This window comes from Macaca nemestrina, chromosome 7 (assembly GCF_043159975.1).
Source record: "Macaca nemestrina isolate mMacNem1 chromosome 7, mMacNem.hap1, whole genome shotgun sequence".
Classification (NCBI taxonomy): Eukaryota; Metazoa; Chordata; class Mammalia; order Primates; family Cercopithecidae; genus Macaca; species Macaca nemestrina.
The window spans coordinates 132,754,086-132,771,624 of record NC_092131.1 but is presented as its reverse complement, the minus strand read 5'-3'; the positions used below and the strand labels follow the sequence as shown (position 1 = coordinate 132,771,624).

At 44.9% G+C, this 17,539-nt stretch overlaps 2 long non-coding RNA genes across 4 annotated transcripts; one reads left to right on the top strand and one right to left on the bottom strand.

The window, feature by feature from the left end:
* Positions 1–2,032: 2,032 nt before the first annotated feature.
* Positions 2,033–7,827, bottom strand: LOC105487895 (uncharacterized). Of its 2 annotated transcripts, none has more exons than XR_011626408.1 (4): positions 7,662–7,827; positions 5,198–5,219; positions 3,941–4,117; positions 2,033–2,871 (listed from the first exon to the last, which is right to left on the bottom strand). It is a non-coding gene; the product is annotated as an uncharacterized lncRNA (long non-coding RNA). The 2 variants fall into 2 exon arrangements; XR_011626407.1 differs by lacking the exon at positions 7,662–7,827 and adding an exon at positions 7,241–7,297 and having other exon boundaries at positions 2,034–2,871.
* LOC139364443 (uncharacterized) lies at positions 5,576–16,467 on the top strand. Of its 2 annotated transcripts, XR_011626406.1 has the most exons (4): positions 5,576–5,826; positions 7,252–7,342; positions 13,340–13,530; positions 13,772–16,467. It is a non-coding gene; the product is annotated as an uncharacterized lncRNA (long non-coding RNA). The 2 variants fall into 2 exon arrangements; XR_011626405.1 differs by having other exon boundaries at positions 13,340–16,467.
* Positions 16,468–17,539: the final 1,072 nt, after the last annotated feature.

The following is a 17,539-nucleotide window of genomic DNA, read 5'->3' as shown; positions in this document are numbered from 1 at the left end:
AGAGAAGCAAAGAAGGGAAAACCCTGAAGTCACTCCTGCCATATGGCTACAGCCTTGCATCATCCCTGATGTGAGCCATTAACCTGCTAACTACCAACCAATTAGCTCTGGTTTGGGCTATGCTTCCCTAGCTTATGTCTCTGCTTCTCCTCAGTCACACAGAGGGGCCCTTATAACCCCTGCCCCTTGGGGGCTGTCCTTGGGGGAGGCCTAAAAGGGTCCTATATAAACAAGTTATACACATCTTTCTGAGCCCCCTCCAATGGGTGCTGAAGAGAAAGTTTCCCCCAGGAGACTCCACAATCAGGGGCATTTACAAAGGGATTATGCTGCCATTCGCAAGTTATGTTTTTACCAAATGGAGTGAAGAAAATGAAGATAATGAAATAACAAGCTTTCTTGAAGTCCCTGCTGCAGGCCTAGAACCTGATTGGCAAGATCCCCTTTGAGACCCATTGTTTTTATATCCATCTGATATCAAACTTGAGTTTCTCAGTTCCCACTCCACGTGCTCCTGTTTTATTGCTATGTGACTATCAATGCCCCCCATTTCCAACCCCAGCCATTCTCTAAACCATCACCTGCGCTTTCCTTCAAAGTCCAGCTCAAGACTCTCTCCCTGTAGAAGTGTTCCTAACCCTAACCCAAACCCAATGACCCCATCACTAAACAGTCTGTTTACATCATACTTCCAAGCACACACTTGTGTGTGGATTAGTAAATGTCTAGAATCTTTACACTTGCCTTTGTACAATCTTCTTGCCCAAACTAACTTCCTGAGGGGAGTTGTGGGCAGTTCTTCTGTATCTCTCTTAATGAGAGTCCATGATTTGGTACATAGTGAAAGCTCAAAAATATTGCTGACTTTTTCAATAATCTGTTGCTTTGTAATACACCAGTCCAAAAGTGAATGGCTTAAGACAACCATTCTATCATTCTCTCGTGAGTCCATAGATTGACTGGGATCAGCTGGCTGGTTCTTCTGTTGCACACGGTAGCAGCTGGGGCTGTGGTCATTTGGGGACTGTACTGGGATGAAGTATCCAGGATAAGTCACTCACTTGGCTGGTGCCTTAAGGGAGTGGATGGAGGCCTGGCTCAGTTGTGAAGCTGGGACAGTTGGGCCTCCCTTCCTCCCTCTCTTCCTCTATCCATATATTCTCAAGGTCTCTCCGTCTCCATTGGTCTCTGTATGTGACCTCTCTAGCACAGAGAGATCACACTTTTTACATAGTGACTTGAGGATCCCCAAGCACAAAAGTATAAGATTTGAGAATTTTTAAAACTTAGACTACAAACAACTTAGTGTCACTTCCAACACACTTTATTGGTTAAAGCAAGTCACAGGCCAGCTCAGATTCGGTGTGGGAGGGGATCACACAAGGGTGATATGATTCACTAAGGGAGGTCTGATTTACTAGGGAACATCTTGGGATACTTGCTACCCCTTGACTGAATGCCCAATAGCATTTGTGGAGTCCAGGGTCTGGTTTTCATTAGTGCCAAGATTGCTACAAAAAAACCTCAGCTGTCTCTTCCTCAGACTGTTTTCGTCAAGAATAAGGAGAACACACATACACACACACACTTACACACACACACACACACACACACACACATATATTCATACCACCTGGAAAACTACCATTCCAACCTGTAAAAAATATTTTAAAAAGCTCTAAGAGGGTGAAAATGTGCATATTGTGAAAGAAAGATTAAACACCATCACTATTAGTTGCCCATTTAAAAAAGATCTCTTAAATACATTATTTCATTTGATCTTGATTCCCATCCCCATTTGAGAGATGAAGAAACTGAGGCTCAGAGATGATAAGTAATTTACCCAAAAGGGTGGAGCTAGGTCTGAATAACCCCAAGACTTGTCCCTGATGCCAAAAAGAATTATTAGAATATGAATTAGTGCGGTAGCTCACACCTATAATCCCAGCACTTTGGGAGGCCAAGGTGGGAGGATCACTTGAGCCCAGGAGTTTGAGACCAGCCTGGGAAACATACCAAGACCCCATCTCTACAAAAAAAAAAATTTTAAAGAATAGGAATTATGCCTATCAATGATAGACTGGATAAAGAAAATGTGGCATATATACACCATGGAATACTATGCAGCCATTAAAAAGGATGAGTTCATGTCCTTTGCAGAGACATGGATGAAGCTGGAAACCATCTTTGTCAGCAAATCACAAGAACAGAAAATTAAACATCACATGTTCTCATTCGTAAATGGGAGTTGAACAATGAGAACACATGGACACATGGAGGGGGACATCACACACCAGGGCCTGTCTTGGGGTTGGGGGGCTAGGGGAGGGATAGCATCAGTAGAAATATCTAGTGTAGATGATGGGTTGATGGGTGCAGCAAACCACCATGGCTCTTGTATACCTATGTAACAAACCTGCACGTTTTGCACATGCACCCCAGAACCTAAAGTTTAATTTTTAAAAAGCGCAAAAAAAAAAAAAAAAAAATAGGAATTCATGTTTTTAGTCTAAGGAAACTGAGATCCTGAAAGGTGAAATAGTCCAGGGTCCCTCAGCCAGGATCCTGATTCCCCTTTAGAAGAGAACGGATGCAAAAGAAAGCACAGGGCCTGATTTGCTGTAGATGTTCAGTAAACACAAGCCCCCGTCTCTTCTCCAAACCAGATTTCTTCCACAGCTCGCTGTCATTCGTCCAAAGAACGTAGCCGCTACACTGTGTTATTGGCAGGATTGTGGGCATGACTGATTTCCTTTCTGATTGGGTGGGAAGGCTGAAGGGCGAGTTTGGAAGGGCTCTGTTCCCTTCATCTCACTCCTTTCCCCACTCGCATTTCACGCAACAGTCGTTTGGTTTTTGAGCAATCTGTTCCTGGAAAGCAGAGGAAAGTAACAGATTGATGCATCAACTGCATGTGGCCAAGTGATTTATTTTTAATGTGACTAAACAAGACACACACCTGCCTATGGAAACGTAATCACATTGAATCATCAGGACTTAGACAGCCATTTAGGCAAGGGAAAGACAGAGAGGAAACAGAGGAGAGGAGGAAGAGGAGGGAGAGAAAGAAAGGGGAGGCAGAGGAGCAGGGACAGAAGAGGAGAGAGAAGAAGGGACTGGAAGAGAAGAAAGGGAAGGGAAGAGAAGACTGGGCCAGCTCCCTAAAAATGTTGATTTCAGCAGCATCAGTGAAGCACCCTCAATTGGCCCAAATGCCCCTGGTTTAGCTGTGCTGATGCCTGAAATTTTATAATTAGACTTTCATCCCTATGATTTAACCAAACATAGTATATTCTCCACTAAAGTGTAAATGCAACAGAAGTAGTGCATCAAACTATGTCAATCATTTTCACCTCAGTGAGAAAGAACTGATATCTTTTATGAAAGCAGGAGTTTTTTTCTATGGGTGGGAGTGGTATTAGTCCATTTTGCATTGCTATATAGGAATGCCTGAGACTGGGTAGTTTATAAAGAAAGAGGTTTATTTGGCTCATGGTTCTGCAGGCTGGATAAGCATGGCACTGGTATCTGCTCAGCTTCTGTTGAGGCCTCAGGAAGCTTTTACTCATGGCAGAAGGCAAAGGGGGAGCAGGCAGGTCACATGGCAGGAGAGGGAGCAAGAGAGGGAGGAAGAGGTGCCAGGCTCTTTTATACAACCAGATCTCACTCTAAGTAATAGAGCAAAAACTCACTCATTACCACAAGGAGGGCACCAAGCCATTCATGAGGGACCCACTCCCATGACCTAACACTTCCCACCAGGCCCCGCCTCCAACAGTGGGATCACACTTCAACATGAGATTTGGAGGGGAGAAATATCCACACTGTATCGGGGGCATTAAAACAAACTTTTTGGGAGTCACCAGTGAAGGCCCAGAAAGGAACCCTGGGGGCTTTAGGGACTTTCTCCTTCATGGCTTTCCTTAATGATAACACCTACCTTTACGAGCATTTGTTATGTTCCAGGCACTGTGAATGCGACCCATTACATGTACTATTTCATTCATGTACTATTTCATTCCATCTTCCCAACAGCCCTGGAGTTTTGTACTGGTGTTCTCGTCACTCTCCAGGTGAGGGAACTGAAGCCCAGCCCATCGTCCTCTGTCTCAGCACTCTGAAAGGAAGCTCCAGTTACAAGAGAGTTTCTCATGGAACGCCCAGCCTCACCAACAGTACCTTGCTTGCAGAAGGCACTCACTAAGTATGTGCCAACAGAGTGAAGTGGCGGGGATGGGACGTGAACGTAGACAGTCTAACACCAGAGCCTGTACCCTTAGCATTTGCCTGCACAACTTTCTCCCAGATAGTCCACTCCCTTCTCCCTGCTTCTCACCCAAATAGCATAAGAAATGCATGAACCACTAACTTTGGGAGGCTAAATGTCCTCCATCACAGCTCCCTCCTCAATCTCCCTGGGTCAGTACCAGGAATTAGCCAGCCAGACTGCTCCACTCTGTACTGCTAGTTGTCTATGTCCAGATACCTTTTCCCAGTTAGGTTGTAATGCCTTTGAGGGAAGGCACAGCATCCCTGCAGTCTTTTGGGGGGATGTATGAGTACTTTTGAAATTGTAGTTTCTTTCTCAAAAGCAACATTATATCTTCGTGCTTTCTATTAATACAGATTGTGGTAGGTTTTTTCTTGAATTTTATATCAATGTCCTTCACCCTGCCCCTAGCAGCAGCACGTGAAGGAGATTATAAAGTCCTAAGTTGGGGGGGCATCAGATTGATAACTTTTTGAAGATTGATACTATCTAGTGTGGGCAAGGATGGGGAAAATGGATACTTATACATTGTTGGGTAGGCTTTTGAGGAGGCAAATCATCAGTAAGTAACAGTGGCTGAAACAAGATAAAAGCTTCATTTTTTTTTCTCATACAAAAGTCTAAGCTAGTAGAAAGTCCTGGGAAGAAGACTGGCTTGGCTCCACAAGGTTATGCAGGGACCCAGGTTCTTTCTATACATTGTACCACCATCCCCAGGGGTGTTACCTGCATCACCTGGTGGAAGCTGACTCCCACCACCACATCTGTTCTCTGAATAGATTGCTCCATGGGGAAAGTGGAAGTACAACAAACAGCTTATTTTAAGGATCTAATTCAGAAATTGCACACAGTACTTCCCATCAGCCGTAACTTAGTTACATGTCCACAGCGAGGGAGGTGGAAAATATATTCTCTACTCATACCCACCTGAAACTCAGGAGATTCGTTGCTAAAAGGAAGACAAGAGAAAATGGATATTAGGGGGACAATGGACAGTTTCTAACACAAACAGAAGGAATTTTCAAAGTTCAAAGTGCATATACCACTAGACCCAGCAATTCCAATTCTAGAAATGTATTCTGAGGAAATAGTCACATAACTACACAAAGATTATGCATAAGGGTAATACTAGCAGTTTTAAATTATGTTCACAAATTCTTTGATACCCTTCCCTTCACAAAAGGGCTGTACTTAATGACTTACTCTTAATGAATAGAATGTGGCCAAAGTGACAATGTGTGACTTCGGAGGCTAGGTCATAAAAGGCCCTGTGCTTCTACTTTGCTCTCTTGAATGACTGGCTATGATAGAAACAGCCACCATGTGGTGAGGACACTCCATTAGCCTTGTGGAGAGACCCACATGGGTGAGAAACTAAGGGCTCCCACCAGCAGCCCACATCCACTTGCCAGCCCTGAGAGCAAATAGTTCCTCCAGGCCTAGTTAAGGCTCAGTTGACTGAAGCCTCAGTCAGCATCTGGACTGCAAGCCCATGCAAAACACTGAGCCAGAAATCACCCACCCAAGAAGCTGTGAATTCCTGACTGGCAAAAAATGTGAGAGATTATAAATATTTATTATACAAAATTTTAAGCCACTACGTTTTGGAGTATTGTGTTAGGCAGCAGTAAATAGCTAATACAATAATCATTGCTTCCTGTTTGTAATAACAAAAAAGAGAAAGAAAATACATTTTTTTTAAAAAAAGAAACACCAGAAATGTCAATAATGGGAGGTTAAATAACCCATGAGAAATCCACAGTTTGGAATTTGCAGCTGTTAGAAAGAGACAAGCTATGGCGTAAAAGACCTGTATGTTCTGTCATTGACAGCTCCTTAAGACATATTAGTACATGAAAACCACAATCTGAGGAACACTTACTGTATGGTCTCCATGACATAAAACTGCAAAAAAAGTTATGTATGCATGTACATATGTGCATACATGCAATAACCTTATATTTGTGTATACTCAAATGTATACTTTCACATACGTGTAAATGCGTGGAATAGGAGTGAATGTTGCATACCAAATGGCAGGCAGTGGTTTTACCCGGGACTAGGGAAGTGGAATGGGGGTGGGGAGTTGCAATATGGTGTTCACATTTTACTTTGTAATCTCCTGCATTGTTTCAACCTCTTACAATGAAAATGCATTTGCGTATTCCCTGTGTGATAAAAACAAAGAAAATCATAAAAAGAGAGAGAGGCAGGCAGATAGCAGAGATGGAAGGAAGAGGGGTTAAACAGAAACAGCGTTTTACCCACTGAGTCGTGACTACAGGCATCTTATTTTACCTGTTTGTTTTTCCTTAACATCCCAACATAGAAAACAGACACTTTGTTTTAAACTAACAACGAGGAATCTCCTCGCTTTGGCCCTTCGCTTGCTCAGCATAGACTGCCCCTAGGGTGCTCGGAGGTGGGCCGTGGAGGGGAACGTTGGGAACTGCCCGACCCCATGCTCGCCTTTTCCCGCAGGACCTATGCTCAGCTTTCGGAACGTGCAAGGGAGGGAGTGTCTACAACCTAAGAAAAGGGCCGCGGTGCGGAGCCCGGAGCAGGGCTTGGTGCAGGGAGCGCTGTCGCTGCCCGGGGCGCTCTGCGCTGAGCGCCGGAGGGGACAGCACGCCGCTCCGGGAGTCCCCAGGCGCGAGAGGTCCCAGCAGATTTTGCATAAAGGGAGGAATCCCCAGGGAGGAATCGAGTCCAGGGCACAAACAAGATACTGGAGGAGGTGGCACGGAGAGGATTGATTCGGTTTGCAAGCCTACGAGGTCGTGGCCTCTCGGGGCGGGAAAGCAGGCTCCTGTCTCTCCAGGATCCAGCCTCTCGATCACCACGCTAGTCCTCGCCCTGCCTGGGCCTCCCTAGAGACGGGAGCTTGGGTGGAGGACCCTGGATCCGAAGCCAAGGCTGAACTGGCGGGCCAAGCCCAGGGAGCAACCAAGTCCCCAAGTCTTTCCCTACCTTTCCCGCAGGCTGAGCGGAAAACCAGGAAGTGGATGGTCTCCATCTCCGCAGCCACGCCCGCCCGTTTGCGCTTACTGAACTGAGGTCCTCAGGAACGTGGTAAGACAAAGAGAAAGGAGGGCATTTTCGCCACCCTCTTGCTAATGCTTCAGTAACTCCCCATTGCCCTAATGTGCTCACCATCAGAGCCTGATTAAGACCTTTGGAGGCCCTAAAATTATAAGACCCACTCTCTCCATCAATGTAATTTAAAAACAAAAACAAAAACAAAAAAAACTTTAAATGGAATTTTACCAAAAAGCCGATTTTCCTCTATAAATTTATTTTAATAGCAACGACAAGCCCTTGCCTTGCAGCACACTAGCCTGCCCAGCAGAAGATCCAGTAAGGTTTGCAAAGCCAGTCGGGGTCTCCTCACCTTGCCTCTCTCCTCTTCCTGCACCGGTGGGCTAACCTGTTTCCAGGTCCTCTGAAGCTCGGTCCTTCCCTGAGTTTCCCATTGCCTGGCACCTCCAGAGCCAGCATATATTTCCACTTCCCACTCCTAGCTTTCAGTCCAGACTGGGTTAGATGCCTTCAGTGCTTTCTCCATCACAGGAGACTTAGCACACAGAGTAGGAGAATACTCCTGTTTCTTCCCTGTCACCCTGTCTGTGCGGAGGGCTCAGAAGGTCGAGACACCTTTTCTGTTTTGCTTACAGGTATGGTCCCAGAACCTAGCATGTGGACTGGCACACCCTTTGCTCAAATGAATACATCAATATTTGAAATTCACCATTCATAGCAAAACACATAGCACAGAATAAAAGTGCGTAGTCCATTCTGGCCTATGCAGTACATTCTTTCCATCACAGTATATATATTCAGCTTCTCAGCATTTATTGAGCACCTCCAAATGTGCTAGACAGGTAATACTCAATACACATTAGTTCCCTCCATGCTAAAATGGACTGTGTGTCCACGTAACTTTGCTGGAAACTTGAGGGAAACCAATTATCCTGCCCTTTCCCTGGGTGTCTGATTGAACTCGGCATGTCCGTTATAGCCATAGAAATATCACTAACAGGCAATGCCAGCAGGATTAGATCTGCCAAGTGTTTAAAGTTTAGCAAGAAAGCTTTTTGCAAATGTCAACACTACCACTCTGTTTCCTGCAAACCAGCATTCTAATCAGCAGGGCTGCCTTTTCCAGCTCATTGAGCAATGACATAAAAAAATCCCAGCATAATCCTTTATCTAGGAGAAAAATACCAAAAGGCAGAGAGGATGCAATAACAATCATAGCTACCTACTATGTGCAAGGTGCCGTGCTTACTGCTTTAGTTATGTTGCCTCCAATCCTCACAACAAAACTGACAAATGGGGAAACTGAGGCTTACAGAAGTCACACATCTCCAACTGAGGCCTGAACTTGAGTATTTTCCATAGCACCCCACTAACTCTGGGGGAAAAAAAACCCTGCTATTGTGCCCAGTGAGGATGCAATGTCTTAGAGTGGTAGGGACTTCAGGGGCTGGTCGTAGGAAAAGAGAATGACAGTGCTTCTCATGCCAGGGTTTCCTGGGACTCTCATCTTGTCTTCCTCTTCTCCTTCCCTCAGAGGCCAGGTGGAGTGACATAATGATTTTGGAAATTTTTGAGCTGAAAAAGGAAAATGTTTTCTTCTTTTTTTTTTCTAAAGGGGAACTGTTGGAGTGTTTGCATTTTGGGTTCCTTGCATAGCAGCTGGTAGGCTTGATGGGATTTCAAAATGAAGTTACTAATGGAAATTATACACTGGGGATGTTCCAAAGAAATGGCTAAAAGATAATGGCTTGTGCTAGGTGACTGGAAGTGTTGCATCAGATTATCACAGCTGGGTATTGAGGCCAGGCCCAGCTGAAATGTTACAGTAGGGTTACCTCTCAGACTTGGCTCTGTACAGGAAGCATATCCAAGGAAGAGCTACATCCAAGGCAAAGCTATAAAGCCAGACGCAGAAGACACAGTACCTGGGTTAACTGCCCGTCTGTCCCTGGGTGTAGGCTAAAGATATTTAATCTTGGGCACGGCAAGCAGCTACATACAAGAGCCTGATTCCTGATTCCTGATTCCTGAGCAGGAGTGGGCAGCAGGTTGCTAATTCTGACCTCCAACCATCCCTGAGGCGGTGTAGCCCTCGGTTCTCAACCCTGGCTGCCCACTAGCATCATCTGGTGAGCTTTGAAATACAGATGCAGGACTCATCCCAGATGGATGAAATCAGAACTGATGGGAGAGGGATCCAGCGTCACATATTCTCACAGTTCTCCATGTGATTCTAGCTCGCAGCCAAAGTTCAAAATTTCTGACACAGCCTAGGTGTCCAGTGATCACAAGAATTACTGGAGCACTCCCTAAAATAGTTTTGCCCCAGCCTCTCTGCTGTAGATCTTGATTCAGTGGGGCTGGCAGGGGCCCAAGAATCTGTAATTTTAATGAGCTCCCTTGTAGTAGTTTTGATCAGATAAGCTTGGGGACCCGCAGGTGTAATAAAATGGTATATTTGCATGTCATCATTGCAGTCACAGCTTCTGACATATTATGTTTTAAATTTGTATGTACATCATTGTGTCTCAACCATCATTCGAGTGTAAGCTCCAAGAGGGAAAGGACCTTGTCTTATTCACTGGGATGTTCTCAGTATGGAAAAAAATGCAAGCAAATAGTGGGAAATCTGTGGATATTTGTTGAATAAATAAATGAATTTCTGTTTTGTATTTGTCGCTTCTGCTTTGTGAACCAAGTTAAGAGTGAGATTGAAACTTTGAAAGAAAATACAAATAATTTTATTTCACTTCCCTTTATAGATCTAAAGTCCTGCTTTTAAAAACATAAAGATTTTTTCTATTTGGAACTTGATTGCCTTCATTCAGTCATCAAGAGTCTTCAGGAGATCTGAAGACCCAGAGCAAACCAGAAATGTTGAGGGGGAAAATGTGCAGAAATGTCTGAGAACAAACCCCCGACCCTTAAACAAATTTTTCTTCTGAAGTTTTCTGCTTCATTGCAAGTTTTATGTCACCAATGAAGCTATAGGGCCTAGATAGAAAATGATACGAAGTATTTTCAGAAAAGTTGATTAAACTGCATGCTTTTATTTATTCACATTCAGAAAATGTTTATCGCGGAACTAGCATTTTCCAGTAAGTGCCAGTGGGAGCCCAGTGAAAAATAACACACAGTCCTGCCCTCAATGACTAGCTTTCCCAGCGAGTGGAAAGCTAGCCATGGAACTAGTACAGTGTGATAACACAGGTCATCAAATTCAAGATGCCTTCTGTTGTAAGATGCATCATTCATTTGTCCAGCACTAAGAAAAATGCTACCAATTGAACCATGACATGTCGTGGATTTTGTTAAGACCTGTTTTAATTTCAGAGATGTGAAAATGTAACGGGGTGGTAGGGAGGTGAGGAATGTGCATTTTATTTTATTTTATTTTATTTATTTTGAGAGACAGGGTCTCTCTTTGGCACTCACCCAGGCTGGAGTGTAGTGGCGCAATCTCAGCTCACTGCGGCCTCAACCTCGTGGGCTCAAGTGATCCTCCCACCTCCTGAGTAGATGGAGCTCCAGGCATGAGCCACCATGCCCGGCTTTTTTGTTTGTTTGTTTGTTTTTAAGTTTTTGTTGTTGTTGAGACAGGGTCTCATTCTGTTGCTGCCCAGGCTGGAGTGCAGTGGCTCGATCTCAGCTCACTGCAGCCTCTGTCTGCCGGGTTCAAGTGATTCTCTTATCTCAACCTCCCAAGTAGCTGGGACTACATGTACATGCCACCACGCCCAGCTAATATATATATATATATATATATATATATATTTTTTTTTTTTTTTTTTTTTTTTTTTTTTTGAGAGACAGAGTTTCGCCATGTTGCCCAGGCTGGTCTCAAACTCCTGAGCTCAAGTGAGCCACCTGCCTCAGCCTCCTAAAGTGCTAGGATTACAGACAGGAGCCACTGCACCCAACCATAATTTTTTTTTAACTTTTTGTAAAGACGATGTCTCATTATGTTGCCCAGGCTGGTCTCGAACTCTTGGGCTCGTGCAATCCTCCCACTTTGACCTCCCAAAGTGCTGGGATTACAGGCATGAGCTACTGTGCCTGGTCAGAGCATGCATTTTAGAACTGATTAAATACATAAGGTAAATCAGACCCAGAGGATATACAGAATAAGCCAAACAGTAGGGGGTAGGGAGACTTGGAAGAAGGAAAGTACTGTGCAGAGGGGACAGCTTGTGCTGAGAGGTGTGGAGGGAAGAGGGTGGCTGCTTATAGCTCAGTAAGACTGGAGTTAGAGCCTGTGGGCTGGAAGGTGACAGATGAGGCTGGACAGATGAAGGTGACAAGGGCCAGATCATGGCCTGCCTTATAAGTAGATGGCCTTAGTCCCAGTTTACATCTGTGGTGTGTCTTTTTGATCTTAAGTGCCCTATTGGACAACAAATTATATGATTATCCTATACTAATAAGCCATTTTTAGATGTGGGCTTTTTATCTTAAGAGAAATGAGAACAATGGAAGGGTTTTAAACAGACAGTAACATAATCAGATTGTGAAAGTGTGTGTGTGTTGGAGGCAGGGTGTGTATTGCTTAATTTGAATGTTTCCGATGAGCTAATATGTTCATACAAGTCAAAACTTTAAAAAAAAGTTTCACAAAAGTGAAAAATCTCCCTTCCACCCTGGCCCTTCTTCCACCCCTTCCACTCTACCTCATGGCCAACCCAATTTTCTTCCCTAGAAGCAACTGATATTATCAATTTATTGTGTGCCCTTTCAGAATTTTGTTTTCCTTTTCTTTGAGATGGAGTCTCACTCTGTTGCCCAGGCTGGAGTACAGTGGCACGATTTCAGCTCACTGCAACCTCCACCTCCTGGATTCAAGTGATTTTCCAGCCTTAGCCTCCCCCTAGCTGGGACTACAGGTGTGCGCCACCACGTCAGCTAATTTTTGTATTTTTAACAGAGACGGGGGTTTCACCATGTTGGCCAGGCTGGTCTTGAACTCCTGACTTCTAGTGATCCGCCTGCCTCGGCCTCCCAAAGTGCTGGGAATACAGGCGTGAGCCACCATGCCGGGCCCCTTTCAGACATATTTAATGCATATAGAATTAAATCTTCTTTGCCTTTCAAATATACCTATTGCTTTCTAATTCTTTATTTTCATCTAATTTGCCTCCTTTTCTTATTCCTCTCACTATCTCTCATTGAGTTTCCACAGTATGTGCTCCCCTTTTACTGCTTCAGATTTGAGGCTTAATTTTTTAAGAGCGAAGGTTGGATAGTTTTGTTTTTTTCTTTCACTTCTTCCCCGAGCTCTGGCCGCTAAGGATTCATGTCCTCCCACTGTTTCATTACCTCTTCCCTCATCTCTCATGTGTATGTTTTCTTTGTGGGAGAAATTACTTTGCTATGTTTTCTTAATTTTCTCGTTAAAATTTTCATCTGCTCCATGGCAATGTTTTTTGATGAATCTTCTTTACCTGCTGTTTGCTTTTTCTTTTTTTTTCCTCCTTTGTTTCTTGTCAAAACTCTGTATATGTTACTCATTATTGAAGCAGGTAATGTTTTTCTTCCCCGTGGACCTCAGGTGTGAGAAAAGCCAAGATTGTCTCCCAGGTTGGCTAAATTTTCCTTATGACCCAGGGTTCATGTAAATTCACTAAGCCTTGAATTCTTTCCAACCAATGGTGAAGATTCCCCGAGGCAAAGTCTCTCCTCCCCTGTTGCCACAGAAACAGACCATTTCCTACAACTATGGCTTGTCTGAGTCCTGAGCCAGCAGAGCTCAGGCCACAGCACCTGCACCCATTTTCTGCTGCTGCACACAAGGGCTCTGTGCATTCCGCATCCAGGTGTGCCCCTCCCCTTCTGGAGGATTCTTTTTCAGGCTGTCCCGGAAACTTTGCAGCACAGCATCCTTGCTCTATTTCTTCCCGCAACATCTCTGCTGAAGCTCTATTGCTTTTGGCAACTCTTACATCTATTTTGTGGTTTACGTGTCTGCTACTTTTACTAAAAATGGAATTTGTGTTTTTATCTCTCAAGTCCTTTTTGTTTTTGGATTACTTCCAGAAAATGAAAGGAGGATTACTAACTTTATGCCATCTTCAAACCAGAAGATCTTAGATTGGTAAGATCATGTTGGCCATGGCATGGAGAATGGGCTGGAGATGGAGAGACTGGAGGTTGAAAGTCCAGTTAGGAGATTGCTCCTGCGCTGGGGAGTTGGTGTTAGGACAGAAGATCCAAGACGCATTTCAGAGGTAACTGCCGAATCTTACTGGCTGGTTCGCTGTGTGTTTGGGAGTGGGGGTGGATCAGGAAGAAATGGGATATTTCAGGACTGGCTGCTGGAGGCTGCTTACGATGTAACGTGGAGCTGGGCTTCCTGCCTGTTCTGTCGCTTCCTGCCACATTCCAGGCTGCATCTGTGTGGCTGGGCCCTCTGGGAAGGTCATAGGGAGTCCTAATGGGGCAATGAGCTTCCCACCTGTTCCCTTGAAGGTCCCCTGCAGATATCTGGATGAAACTCTTGACTGCTGGAAACTTTCAAGAAGGCCTGAGGCGGTCAGAAGCCAAGTTGTGGTTCCAAAATTTCCGGCCTATTCACCAAGCCTCCCTGATGATGAGATCTCAAGATAGAACAAAAACAAGACAACTGGGTGCAAAACGCAGGGTGGAACTGTTGATATCCCAGTGTTTCCTGCGAAGTCCTGGCTAAGGAACACAGGGAGGGAAAGGGGACCTAACAGAAGTCATAGAGCCCAGTCCCTGCCTCCACAAAGGCTTTCCAGGTCATCCAAACTACGAAAATTGAACAGAGAGCTAAATCTCTCAGATTCTCCAAAGGGGGGAATCTCTGATTCTTTTCTTTAATCAGTCTGCGGTAAGTCCTGAGTACTGACTTTTTTCCCCTTTAGTGTACAACCAGGGATGAGAACTGAGGGCTACACAATCTCAGAGATGATCAGAATTCAAAGTTAGGAATGTGCTGGCTCCACGTCTGTCCACTCTTGTGCAGTAACACAGCTGCCTGCCTGTGTACAGGATGAAATATCTTCAGTTCTGTTCCCTGGGATAGACTGACAGCTGTGGAATCAATACTGTGTCTTCTCCTAGGCTATGTTTCTTGACTCCGCTTACGTGGTTACTGCCACACCTGGCCCCAGTGCCTTCTTCACACAGCTTTGACAACCAGGGCAATATTTCCAGTCATCTAACAGAAGCTGCTCCTTATCAGTGATGTCTTTGGAAAATTACCAGCAATTACTAAGCTAGCTATTGGGAAATCTTAAGGATTTACTTTAGCAAGAATAAAATGAGGTCTTCTGGTCTGTTAGGACCTCTGTTCCTAAAATCACAGAACCACCGCTGTGCTCTACAATGGAATAGTATGCATTCATTTGCAAGCGTGCTCAGATAAGACAGCGTCTTTAGGGAGTTTTTAAAAACTTGGGGGATAGTGCTTGTGATATCATGAAAAAACACAAACACTGTGTAATTTCATGTACATTAAAAATAGGTGTGATCAAGTGAAATGAGACTTCTTACCCTGCCTTCCCCAAGATCCCACACCCACCCCTATTTCCCTTCCAAGTGATTAAAGGAGTCGGTAACTTGAGTACAATATGCTGTTTTGTCTCTTGTCATCTGACCTTGGACAGGGAGGATGTAAATGTTCTCTTGGGCTAATAAGGTCAGTGTGTTTGCTCACAGGAAACAGAGTTATGAGTACAGTAATAGGAGGAATATCAATTTCTTATGTGGGCCAAATAATATTTGTGTGGTTGTATTTTCTTTCCGGGAAAAGATGAGTTTTTGGAGAATGAAATATGTTTTCTTTTAGATGCACCATTGAGTGAAGCAGCTACAGTTTAAGCGGAAGTCCTCCTTTCCCCACCTCCTGCCTTGTACCTCAGGGAGCCCCTCCTCCCCACACCGTCCTTCCCAGAGATCCCACCTCTCCTATCCTGAAGCAGTAGCTACTGAGGAGAAAGAGGTGAAAAGCTAGAAAGGAAACAGGAAGAGGGGAGACGGGGAAGGGATCCATGCAGGAGACCTTGTGCGGGTCCGTGGGACTTCGTGAGATACCTGCCTCCATCCTCCCATTTTCCCGAATAGGACTCCAATTCTGTGAGACCTGGAGACAGTCTCCTGTTTCTTTTTCCCTTCTTTCCTTTCCTTTCCTTTCTTTCTTTCTTTCTTTTTTTTTTTTTTTTTTTGAAGGAGTCTCACTTTGTTGCCCAGGCTAGAGTGCAGTGGCACAGTCTCGGCTCACTGCAACCTCTACCTCCTGGGTTCAAGCGATTCTACTGCCTCAGACTCTCAAGTAGCTGGGATTACAGGCACCCACCACCATGCCCAGCTAATTTTTGTATTTTTTAGTAGAAACAGCGTTTTACCATGTTGACCAGGCTGGTCTCGAACTCCTGGTCTCAAATGATCTGCCCGCCTCGGCCTCCCAAAGTGCTGAGATTACAGGTATGAGCCACCACACCTGGCCCAGTCTCCTGTTTTCATTCACTGACAAAGCGAAACCTCCCTTAAGGTCTGAGTTACTGCAGAGAAAGGCTTTCCCAGTGCCTACTTGGTTGGGGTGAGCCAAAGCAGCTCCGTCATTGGCAGCCACTGGATGAGGGAAGCAGCCATCCAATGGGGACAAGCTACCTGGAGGTAGGGCGGCTGATCTCCTGACACATCCTCCCAGAATACTACAGCAAGAAGCCTACTGTAGGAGTTGCAAATATATATGCATAGAATAAAGACTAGGAGAAAAATAGTCTAAAATGTTAAGCATGCTTCCCTCTGGATAGCTGAATTGTGGATATCATATTTTCCTGCTTCTTTAAATTGTCAAACTTTTCGTAATAGGAAGTATGTGCTATTTTTATAATCAGGAGGGGAAAAGGTTCCCTGGCCAACTCAGGGAGGACATAAGGCTGGAGGTTTCAGAGTAAGAGGCCGGAGGCAGATTCACAGGGGTGAGGACACAGTGGCAGTGAACATCTCAGAATGGACGGGACCTTGAGAGGTCATCTAGCCCATCCTCCTGCCTTCCGGATGTATCTGAATAAGACCAATATCTGAACCCTCTCCCCCCCACCATGTCAGAACTGCCCCTTGCCTTCCTTGCCCTTCCACTCCCAGCAGAATGCCAAAAGAGGTTTGACTTCGTGCTAATTATTCTTACTGCTTTCCTGCTTTCAGTGTTCTGCTAAATAGAAAATAGGGCACTGATGGCTGGATGGAAAATAGGCCATGATCTTCTCACAAAGTCTTTGCTCAACCACCTGCCTCTAGCCAGTGTCCTCTTGGAAAGCCCAGTCATCCAAGGAAAAGAGAAGTCAAGCTGAATTCCAGGGAGGGGAAGACCTTGGGGAAGAGGACCTCGGGGAAGAGGAAGAACAGGAGAGCATTTCTACAGGAATGTGCAAGGAGAGCTGGGGCCTGCAGAGAAGCACTGACTTCTTGTCTTCTTTTTTTCCTTCCTTCATTCCTTCCTTCCTTCCTTCTCCTTCCTTCTCCTTCCTTCCTTCCTTCTCCTTTCTCCTTTCTCCTTTCCTTCCTTCTTTCCCCTTCCTTCCTTCTCCTTCCTTCCTTCCTTCCTTCTCCTTCCTTCTTTCCTTCCTTTCTTCTCCTTTCTCCTTCCTTCGTTCCTTCCTTTCCTTCCTTCTTTCCCCTTCCTTCCTTCTTTCTCCTTCCTTCCTTCTTTCTCCTTCCTTCCTTCCTTCCTTCCTTTCTCTTTCCCTCTCTAATCACATATGAAGTGCTGTGCCAGGCAGATTGTGTAAGAGAGAACAACAACAAAGCTTGAGACGTGGTCTGTGGCTTCCAGGAGCCTTCAGCCTGGTGAGGAGGTACCACCCAGCTGGGAGAGTTAATTTTCTGGCACAGGTGCTTGATGTTCATAAATTGCCATCATGCCAGATATATGTGTTGGAGGCAGGGAGGGGACAAGAAACAAATCTTGTGATGTGATAGCCTTGCAGAGCAGGGATGTCACTTTTTAGGAGGCTTAAATCACACCAAATGTAGAAGGTTCCAGACTTTCAGAGGTGAGGGGACAGCTACAATTTGCACCAATACTACCACCCCTTCCCCCAACATACCTTCTCCCCTTCTTCCCTGAAAAATGGCCCCCAAATATGTCCGTGTCCTAGTCCCTGGAATTCATGAATATGATAACTTACATGCCAAAAGGGTCTTTGCTATTGTGATTAAATTAAAGGTATTGAGATGGGGAGGTTGCCCTGGATTATCTGGGCGGGCCCA